This window comes from Magallana gigas, chromosome 3, assembly GCF_963853765.1.
Source record: "Magallana gigas chromosome 3, xbMagGiga1.1, whole genome shotgun sequence".
Taxonomy (NCBI): domain Eukaryota; kingdom Metazoa; phylum Mollusca; class Bivalvia; order Ostreida; family Ostreidae; genus Magallana; species Magallana gigas.
In genome coordinates this window covers 16,850,695-16,863,187 of record NC_088855.1, presented here as the reverse complement: position 1 = coordinate 16,863,187, position 12,493 = coordinate 16,850,695, and positions in this window count along the sequence as shown.

Sequence of the window (12,493 nt, the reverse complement as noted above, 5' to 3'; positions counted from 1 at the left end):
GTCCGTTTTGAGATATAATTGATCGAAGTTTTGGACTTCTGGCCCCTGAAAACCCCTTATTACGTAACGCATGATAAAAATTTTATAATGTATAAATTTATTAGTAAAAGATGAACATTTTTGCTTCTTAAACATATTACAAAATATTACTCAGTAAAGTGCTATGGAAGAAAGAAAGACTTTACAGCCCTTTTGGCCCCTAAATTAAAAGGCCAGCCCCTTTTTCTTGGCATTATATGAAAGGTCTTTAGATATCAAAGATGTTTTGTTCAACAAGTGTTTAGAAATTCTTTGCCGTTTTTGGGCTATCTGGGATAGGACGTTTTAGGGGCCGACCCCTTATCTCCTTATTGGGGCCATATAACGAAACTTTTATGATTGAATATTGTTTAAACATCATTTAAAGCATCATTTATTCTATATTTCTTTTCAAAATATTTGTCCTTTATGAGATATAATTGATCGAAGTTTTTGGACTTCTGGCCCCTTAAAACCCCTAATTACGTAACGCATGATAATTTTTTTTTATAATGTATAGTTTTATAAGTGAAAGATAAACATTTTTGCTTCTTAAACATACATGTATCACAAAATATTTCTCAGTAAAGTGCTATGGAAGAAAGAATTTAGAGCCCTTTTGACCCCTAATTTGAGGGACCAGAAAATACAAAATGAATTTATATTCTACCTCAGATTTACAAACAGTACATTTTCTTTCGTTAACAGGAGTTTTATTATAGCGAGCAGTTTCAATGGCTTACATGAATGAGAACTAATTCTAAAGTTGGTAAAACATTTTAAGACATGAGGATTATGAATGACAGAAAAATATTTTTCTCTACAAAATCTTGTTTTAAAAAGGGCATATATTCTGGGTTTACCAATTTGTTTATCTGCGTTGTCTGGAAGTGCATTTCTCCAAGTGTTTTTATATATTTCACAAAATTTGCTTGAAGCTATTGACGCAATATTTCTATCATGTATAAGGTGTTGTAACTGTAGTTTATCTAGGATAAAATTAATCCTGCTACTTCAGCTGCTTTTGTTATTCTGATATAAGAAATTGTTTTCATACAATTGCATTTTTTAATAAAGAATGTTCAGGGAGAGCTTCAATTCTTTGTAAATATTTTAGATTACACTTTATGATATCAACAAACATAGGAAAACGACCAAGTTTACAACAACTGCTTGGTTACAAGCTTTTTTATGTACACCACTTACATATTTCAAAAATTTAACATGCAATTTTTCACAATGCATCTTATTGAAGAAGTTGTCTAAACAATAATTGGGGCGTTTAGTAGAATTTACATCTGTATTTATTGTTCCCCAAATTTCACAAGCGTATAATAAAATTGGTTTAATAGTATGGTCAAATAAATGTATTAGAGTGTAGACACTTGGTTTAATATTTCCAAAAGACTTTACAAGTTTGAAATATGCTTTTAAAGCTCTTTTGTAGAGATCAACCTGGCAATTTGTAAATGTACCTGAGGAGCTAAACACAATTCCTAGATAGTTATATGATGTCTCTTGTTCAATTACATGATTTTTAAACAAGAATGTTTGAACCGACTTTGAGTTATTTTTACAAAATACTATAATTTTTGATTTTTTAAGATTGACAGTTACACAATACTTATCACAATAGTCACTCAACTTATTTATACACTTTTGCAGGTATGTCATAGGAAAAGTGTAGGGAAAGTTTGTTGTTCATGGGCCCGAATCACTACAGCAAAATTTAGACCCCAGCCTGCATGTGCTAGATGTAGCTACTACTGAGCTTTTCAGTTGATTTAGTCTCAACAACTATATACATGTAGTAACTTCTCCTTTTTTATTAAATGTCTGACCCAAGAGACAAATCAACCAAAAATTGCATGCCCATCAGCCTGATGGTCAAAGGAAAAGTATGTATAGTTGAATTGGTAGCAAAACCAGGCAGTATATGTCTGACATTTACTCAAACTGATTAAACACAATATTTGACCCAAATGAAAAAAAAATGGAGCTAACAGGAGAATTAAGATGGTAATTCGAACATCTGACGATATTTACGTAAATTAAAGTACTATATTTCAATTATAAATACTTTCACCAGTTTAGAATTTTCAAATAATACAATACTTAGCCAAACAAGAGGCCCATGGGGCCACATCGCTCACCTGAGCAACAATGGCTTAATATGGGTGTTCAAAGAATATTGTTCCAAAGGCCCCTCGGTAGAAAAACAAAAAAAGATTACCATAAAATAAACTGTATCCAAATTTTACACTTATTTTCCTACACTTAATCGTTGATATGGTACCCTTATGAAATACCATTTTTACCAAAAATAAGACCATATGCAAAATATAAAACTAAATTTTTGGTAGGGGTACACTCATAACTTCCAATTCCCTTTATTTTAGTTCTACCCCTTCACTTTATAAAACGATCAAATTATATATGAGAATATGCATATAGGTACATATTCATCTTCAACTGCATTGTACTAGCTAGTTATTGATTTTATTAAAAAAAATTCCTATGAGTGAAAGAGGAAAATTGTACCTCAAGACGCTCAAATTAAAAACATTAAAAAATCTAATTGGTCTTCCGCATTATAAACGATTGTTGTTTACCAGGCGTGAACTCGTGCTACGTTTTATAACCTTACTCACTTGATCGATGAATAATCAATGCATAGGCGTCAGAACTGGGTGGAGGGGGAGGGGGTCGCCCTCCCCCCCCCCCCCCCCCACACTTTTTTTTGCAAAGTTAGACATAGCCGTACTCAAATTCTTTTTTTTTTTTTTTGCTTGTCAAGATTTCATATAAGGTCTAGCCCCCCCCCCTTCTCAATGAGCCTCAGACTGCAATGCATTGACAGGCATATCGCTCTATTTTACTAAGGCCCACCCTTTATTTTCATCTTTATTCAAAATCAACGTTAACAAATGGCTACAAATCAAGATGATTTTCCGCTGTAATTTTTTCTTAAGAATAGCGATAATTTAATACATTTATCCCCGTAACAGTAATGTTTTAAACTGTTTTAAAGAGGTCGTTTTTATTTAATTGTGGCTGAAAAACCAACAAAGTTGGTGTAGATTCATCGTATTAGGAGGGGGCACCAAAAAGTAGTTAGAGCATATCATCCTTTATTTTTTCTGTACAAGTATTTAACGTTTAGTGAGACTTTTCTAGTGATAAATCAAAATTTCAGCGTCAATCGTAGAATTACAAGCAATATACAAATCTCATAATTCTGCTTGGTTTGAGTCAATTTTTTGTTCACAAGAGTTAATTACATTCAACTTTATAATTTCCTATTCAGAATGAACAAAAGTGTGAGCAAAAGCTCTGTATCCTGCTTATAATTCGAAACTTGACACAGCTGAAAATGGTTAGTAAAGAGAAAATTGTAAACAATTAAAACAGAAGAAACATGTAAAATATATATACCTATATATCTCTAGCAGAAAAAACAATCTCCGTTTAGACTGAAAATGCAGAGCATCTTAACAAAGCACGTTGCATTATAATCAACCATAACGTAGAGATCGTACCGAATTACCAATAGAATGTATAGTATTTATAATATAATATGTTGTTAGTGCATCAGATTTTGCTCTTTTTGCGCAGGTAAACAATTAACTGTCTGGTTTACCAAAGTCTATATCTGATTCGATATGTAAAAATTCCAAAATACAGGCGATATTTCCCCTCAAGTTAAAAAGCATAAACGAAATTCAAAACAACGTAAATGAACTAAATCCACGGTCACGAGTGAAAATGTCAACGCATTTAAAGATTTAACCTCAATTCACTTCACGAAATCGGCACAAATATATTTAGCAATTGTTTCATGTATCCCTTCGCACGTAAACTGTTGCACAACAAGCAAAATCATCTTTGTCAGTTTGATCCGTTTGTCATGCGTCAACATTCATACATGACTGCCTTATTGCTACCGCTCTCGAGCGCTAGCAACTACGTTAGTCCTTTTCACTGGAATACGCATGCTCGACTCCATTGTAGGGGATTCTGGGAATACTGTACTACTGTAGATAAACTGTACTATTTGAATTTCGTTTTATAATCTTCACTTGAAGTTTTGTGTGTTTATTGTAAATGTAAAAAAACACCTAACAGTAGCTTAGGTCTTGTAATGCAAAGTTATTTTAAATACAATGTTTTATAATAAATAGCTAGCTTTATCTTAAAATTACTTCAAACTGGGAAAACAACCCCGGATATGTTTTCCGAGCTTGTCGGAAAGGCCCGAGAAGATACGATTGCTGCATGACAGTACCAATGGTTCTTCGAAATTGAAATTACAGTAGATACATAATGATTAAGGCACAGTCAATGAGCTATGCCATTGCCGATAGAATCACTCTAGATTCACAATTCTAAATTGAGACCCCACTCCAGCACAATTCCATTACACCACTGTGCCTTCTTATTTTATAATTAATCTATTCAGAAATATAAACCAATGTAGTCTCGTTCAACCAGACGCTCGGCTGTCTCCGTATATCTCCGACGAGCAGAGTCTGCTCGTCGGAGATATACGGAGACAGCCGAGCGTCTGGTTGAACGAGACTAACAATGAACTTTCGTTTTCGATATGGAATACTGAACCCGAAGTTATAAACTGATTGACAGCGATTATCTCTTTATTTTTATTTTCGTAAATTACTCAAATTTGAAACAGAATTCGTTGATAATTTTTGCAATTTATAATTTCCTTTCCATAACGATTATTTATGCAAAATTACGTTGAATCTGACTCAGTAATTCTTGAGAAGATTTTTTAAAATGCAACCCCCTTTTTCTACAGTTTCGCGGTTTTCTCCGTTTTAAATAAAGATCGGTCTTTCATATTTGCAATTTACAATCGCCTTTCTATAGGGATGCTTTGAGTCAAATTTGGTTGAAATTGGACAAGTTTTGGTTTTAGAGAAGAAGTTAAAAATGTGAAAAGTTTACAGACGGACGGACGAACGACGGACAAAAGGTGATCAGAAAAGCTCACTTGAGCTTTCAGCTTAGGTGAGCTAAAACTATTTTTAAATTTTTTGGAAAGGTAAAGATTGTGACATTCCGAGATGGATTTAAACTCACGACATACAGATTTGTTGTGAACCCTCAAACCCACTGTGCTTAACACTGTTGGGTAATAACTTTAAGAAAGACACTATTTTAACACTTGATTTTATTAATTTCGAATAATAGTATGTCACAACATAGAAGGTAGTGTCCCATACCACCTTAATTTAAATCTAATGTTTTAGAACTATCTATAAAATTATAAAATAATTATGATGAATTATTATGGTAGGAATTGGAATAAATAATAACATACCATATTTCTTATGTGTGCTTGCAGATTTCTTATTTTTTCTATTCATTCCTATCTGCATGTGAAATAGAGTTCAGATGTAGAATTTGATTAATATTGTAGGAAACTGAGTGCACTAAAAAGTCAAAATGTGTTTGATTTTAAAGTACATTGTATAATGCAACACATTAAATGTGTTGTATTGTACAATGTACTTTAAAATCAAACATTTCCTTAAAGAAGATCCAGTGTTCTGTGATATGTCATACTTTTTTGTAAAACTTTGAATTCTTCAAAATTTGTGCGAGGTTTTTGGAGAGACTGTAGGCACATAAAACTGATAAGTCAATGACAAAATTTTGGATTTTTTCCCTTACATCTATTTCAAATTTTCAATTGCACTTAATTAACATGTTTTAATTTGTAAAAAAAACCATCAAATGTGTTGAGAACTATATACATGTAACTTGGGCAGTCAATCACACCAAGGAAGATTACAAATAAATAAGGCCGACACATGTATGGATCTAGAAGGGGTGGGCCAGAGGGAATGTTGGTCTTAAAGCCCGCATCCATTGAAGTTTATTTTAGTGGTAAAATGTAAATATTAAGTAATTTATTTTTTCATTAGAAATTAAATACCTTTGCATGCAATGAAAAAATATGTGGCTTCCACTTCCAGGAAGGTTCCTGAATCCCCCCTCCCCCCTCCCATAATGGCCCATTATCCACACATTTACTTGCTATATTGTAAATGAAAATATACACCGGTAAACCATGAATGGTAGTAGACAGGTACAGTACAAAAATAAGAGTTGCAAACACCTTAGAAATTATGAACAGATTTTTAAATTAAAACTAACATGCTACCAGTACCATATTTACATATTTAACATATATGATATTGATCGCCATTATGGTCCATTTGAGTAAAATGATGCACCATCGCCAACTAGAAAGCTTATAGACAAGATATCACTCGATCATTTCTAAATTTATTAATCAAATTAATTCATACATACATACATACATATCATCTCGTGCATGATGTATCATTTAGCAGTAGCAGTACATACATAAAAAGCTATATAGAATATTTAACCAAATGTACTTTGTACTTTCACAGTATTTATAGAGCAACGCAGGCAGATATCCCTACTGCCTCAACAGCTGCTCAATAAAGTGCAAAATTGGTGGTTCACGGTATTTCAATATCCATAATATTTCAGTATTAACAAAAACGCAAAGAATGGACCCACAACTAAAAAATATTTAGAAACTGCTTCATTCTCTATTTTCTCCTTATCATTTATTTTTCTTCGTTCCTCGTTTTCATCTGCGTTAATATACACACGCCTAGAGATAGCCGCTATTGGGTTTGCTAGAAAAATTTTTAATCTCATGGGGAGTCGACTGTCGTATTCCTGCCTGTTTTTCTCATTTCCCAGCACTTTATACGCCTCTGTTACTTCCTGAAATATCGCTGCCCCCCTCTCTGTCCGATTTCTATTTGGGCTGTATTTTACTGCTAGTTTCTTGTAGGCTTGTTTTATTTGGTGATCAGTTGCATTGTATTCCAGTCCCAACGTTCTGTAGTAATTTTTCATACATCTGTTAGTTGTGTGGATTCGACAAGCAAAGTTTTGACTTACTCGTAGATGTGCCAATCTTGACGCAGCACAGTTTAATGACTTTGTGAAGTTTGTCATATTTGAATAACCGTATGACGGTCACTTACTAATAACGAAAGTCATTCATAAGCGTTTGTGTAACACTGATCAATGACTTACATAAGGGTGAAGGCCACACTCCTGAAAAACTAATGACTAGAAAATCTGGATGACCTGAAATGAGAGATATGCTGAAATTAAGTATCAATGCTATGGATGTGACCATTTTTTAAAATTCTATTTTAATTCCCTAAAGAAGAAGAGTTCTATAATGATATAAAGATATAGGAAAACATTGAAATAAAAAAAAATAGATTTTTTTTTTACTAGTATTTAGTATCTAAAATTAGACCTGATTGGTAATTTATTGACCATCGACATAGGATCGAGCCTCCCTTAAGCTACAGTAAAGTTTTTATAAGAATGGTGTATATTTCAAAGTCATTGTTGGGATGTAGTTACTCAGTCTTGGGCGTCTGAACAGTGGCGACCGCCGCCCCGATAATTTGCTAAAAAATAAGAAATAAATAAGAGATGCATGAATGGAATATGATATTAAAATTTAAAAAACCACTTCTAACAAGCGTAAAAACAAAGAATTAAATACCAGTGTTTAGAAGAAGAATGTACGAACATACTTAATACATTGAAGCTAAAATTTTAAGAAGTTGAACGGTGTGGAGAGGCTCACAGGCTATGACGGTCACTATAAGTACCACAACCCTTAGATTACATGTCATAGAGTATCATGTTTGCATTTTAAGCTTCATTGTGAAGTCTTAACCCTAATCTGAAACTCTTCTGACTGTTACTCCCGCTTTGATTATTTGATGTTTGAACAAGAGAAAAGCTGTCAATGTGACAACAAACCGGGGTTTCTTTTGTGTGAACGTACGTACGAATGTGTTTCAGTGCCAGTCCATTATCCATTTTCAACCTTGAATTGATTAATCAACACTACATATCCAGAGAAACAGGGTACTCTTATGCAATAATTTGCCCAAAAATAAATAAGTTCCACGGGCGGTATTTTTTCATTTCCGACGCCATGGCATGTAGAGAAAGACGACATTGAATTAAATTTTCTTTCATAACTTAAACGATTGCTGTCACGAGTTTGCGATAAAGACGGTAAGCTCTTTTTAAAGAAGCTAAACTTGTAAATTCTCAAAAATCAAACTTCAAATAATATGCAAATATCTGGTCTACAAAACAACAACTTCCTATCTGAAAAAAAAACTGTAGGAGGAGTTATCCATACAATAGGGATACACTATATGCAATATTTTGCCAAAAATTACTAATTTCAACAGGTGGTATTTTTTCTCATAAATTATCAAAAATCAAAATCCAAGGACTATGCACATCTCTGATATAATTTTGTACAATTGATCTACAAAACATCAACTTTCTATCTTGAAAACTGCAGAAGAGCTTAACCGTGCAACTCAGGTACCCTATATGCAATATTATGCAAAAAATGACTAGTTCAACAGGTGGGTGTTTTTCCATAAATTATCAAAAATCAAAATTCAAGCAATATATGCACATCTCTGATTTATTTACAATGGATCTGCAAAACAACAACTTCCTTTATACTGGAAAACTGTAGAGGGAATTATCTGTACAGTTGGAGGGGAGTAACTATAAGGTATTTCATACTGGGGCGGCGAATTTGATCGATAAAAAGGGAGGGGGGTGGGTGATGGGAGAGAACTGGATTTGACATCTTTTGGTAAAGGAGACCCGCATGCCATAAATCATCTTTTATAATTTTCAGTTTCACTTATACTTAAAAAAAAATGCGTGGAGTTTATTTCTAAGAGCATACAATGCAGGAAATTTAAGTAGATTTCCTAAAATAGACACATATTTAGTTCAATATTGCTAAGTGACAATTTACCATGTGGTTTTCAAGATGAAGTTAAAATTGTTAATGGATGACACCCAGCAATTACCATAAAAAAAATACACAATGACAATTTCTTTATTCTCTCAACTGCATAAATTACAAAATTATATTTACATTTGTATATGAACCTATAGAATAGCGAAAACGTTCAATTCTGCATGATCTTTTTTCATGACGTCACAATGATCATAGCATGCGCTTATCGCTTGTCTTTATTGTAAACTTAAAATCTCGGTAATTTTAATAGTTTTGGACGATTTTTCTTTTTCAAACGTAAATATAAGTAATAAACAGCAATGTTAAAAAGTTCACCGGGATATGAAGTTGGTTGGTACGTGATCAAATCTACCGAGAAGCCCTTCGGGTTTCACAGGATTTGATCACGTGACCAACCAACTTCATATCCCGGTGAATTGTTTTTAAAATCAAATGAACAATCAAAGTACTGAACTGCTGACGGGAGTTGATTTTATCGATTATCGTTTATTTTAAAATCAATGATATGTGATTTAGCATGGCAAGTAGTATCAGTAATCGAACTATTTCTGAGAAATTGTATGGATCCAGGCAAGATTAAACTCTAGTTTTGTTCAACCAAACGCTCGACTGTCTCCGTTTATCTCCGACAAGCAAGAGAGACTCTCTGTTTTGTCGCATATTAACGGAGACAGCCGAGCGTCTGGTTGAACGAGACTAGTACATTGAAGTCTAGCGTATGTATACATGCATACGACTTCAAAAAATATCTAAACTGTTTGTACCATTTAAAATCTTACAATTTTCATGGTATTGATAAATGAGTTTTCTTGAAAAACAATGCTTCAGAATACATTGCATCGAATTTTATCGATTATTTTCAGGAACTAAGTGTTGGCAGCGGTATTGATTTGTGCTTAGGTCCAAACACTGTTTCACGTTTGGTTTGCCCGAGTAAATGCATAGGAGAGTTGATTAAAATCAACTCCCAAAAATACATAACATACATTGCATGAATTGAAGAGTGACAATGCAAAAATAAAAAAAAAGGTCATTTAGGTGAGTTAAAAATAGAGACAGTTTGATATAAGTACACACAATCATGGAATAGAAAATGGTAGACACTTCTCTATCCCAATACAAGAAAGACTTTGTGATTATTGTGGAGCAATCTAAAACGAATTTCATTTTATTTATTCAGCTGTACAAAATAATAAAACGATTCTTTGGTGATTCGTGTGAGATATGGTGGCACCATTGCAAAAAAAATACATAACTCCCGATAGCGGGTTACTAGTATGTATTTTTTTTTTTGCAATGATCGCTACCTTCATAACCCACAGTTATCCTCGAAGAAATCATTTCATCAATACATGCGAGAAATGAAGGTGGCGACATAGAAGGAAAAAAATACACAACCCGCCGTAGCGGGTGATATAAATTTTTTCTGGAATTATCGCTACCTACATAACCCGCATGAATAATAAAAGAACGCATTTTATTGTTTATATTTACATCTGTCTTAACAAATTATAATAAATTGATTGTAAAAAGTAAGTAAAATTCACTACATTACTGTTAATGTACACCAGTACGTTAGCTAAAAGAAATTACCAAATTGTCTCCTATAGCTATGGGAATTTCAGTCTGATATCATCATGATTATTTCTTGCAGTCCGTGATTTTTCTTTGGTCGCTGTAGCTAGGTTTCGACCAATCGATGAACGGGGCGTGTAGATTTCAGTCCTGTCAGTTTCAGTCGCTATAGGTTTTGACCACTGATCGATAAACTGGACATGTAAATTTCAGTCTGGCTGGTTCTATAGGTTTCTGTAAGGAACAGAGGGAATCGAACTCGGTAGATGTAAATATAATAAAATATTTGATTTTGTGGCGGCAAAATATGACGGCATATACTGTTTCTTCACTAAATCTCTGTTGTTTATCATCAAAGAACTAGACATAGCTTATATCATAAACTATACTTGACAAGCATCTTTTTTTTTTATATATAGGTTTCATTTGAAAAAAAATCGTGCGTACAGCAGTACACTTATCTTAAATTGTTCAAACAAATTTCTAAATCTTTTAAAAATAGTACAATTGATTTTATCTACTTTTTCTTCACTGTTTCAATGGCACATCCGCTGTTAAGAGTACATAACATTCTGACGACGTACTCATTCACCCCTGCGAATGTGTTCGGAATGTTTTCTTTATCGTTGCTAAGTATATAATAAATCCAGAGGTGCTCGAATGAAAGTCCACGAGACTTCATCGAGATTTGTTCAGTTCCTGTAAAATTTCGAGCGGAAGTAAAAGTGTTCGGATAATCTTCTCAAAATACGTAAATACTGGTCGTTTTTCATATCATATCCTACTTTGATTTTGATGTTAAAACATGACAATCTTTTAAGATGTATGTCTTATTTCACCATATAGCGGTTATTTATATTAAACAATAATATTCAGAACAGAGTTATCGTTCGTTTTCAACCACATGTAGAGTGGTTGAAAATATAAACATTGGATTACTTAATAAAATCATAGTCATGTTTGATACTTGTGGTGTGCAATATTAGTTTTTAAAAAAATAATGGGTGTCTATTTTGCATAAAAACTTGGTAAATTGAACCATTTTCAAGAAACATTCTGCATAAAACAGCATAGTCTGTTTCACTACTGATACTATTACTAGGTCAGGCGCGGATCGAAAACTTATCCTCAGGGGGAATCTCTACTAAGCATGTTAATTGTTGCAACATTTATTGTCACATTTATTTCTAGAACACATTTTATCCACCAATTACAGTAATGAAGATAAAGTTTCAAATCAATAAACCCCTTGATTTTATATTTGATTACAAGTACCTAGATTCTATGAAATAGATTATAAATACGAGGTACGATTTTTACTGCGAAACTGAAATGGTTAAATAAAACCATTTGGTCTAAAATCTAAATGACAATTATAAACATTAGCAGGGGTGTCATTGGAGCAGTGAATATAAAGATTTCGAGGCATCGTCTCCGACAAAAATATCTAAATATTCCTCAGACCCACCCCTCCTGCTCCGGAAACATGGAACCGCACATGCTGATCCATCGCATACAAAGGCGATATGTTACTAGTAGTTTATTAAAGCATATCCGATATTTGTGAGCATTATGTAGCTCGTCTTACTTTTATTCGTCATCTCGAAATTGATGCACTTACATAATCCAATATTATTTTTTTTACGCCAAAATCAATTATAACCCCTCCCCCATATACAAATGAGTACAAAAGGTCGATAAACCTTAACAGTAACCCGAGTCCATAGTATTACCACCACCCCTGAAATCCATACCCTTCCCCCACTTCATTTAGAATTAAGAAAAATTGGTAGACTGCCTTAATTATTTCCTCTCTAAATTTTCTTTTCATTCGATGTCAGCAAAAAGAACAGAATAACCCCCCGCCCCCCCCCCCCCCCCCCACTTCCCAAACTCTTGCCCTAAAGACTATCATGACATCTTCTTAACTTTGATAGAGAGCTTCACTCTCTTCTCTAAATGTGTTTTCTTCATCTTTTATTCAAATTCAATAGCAGCACAATA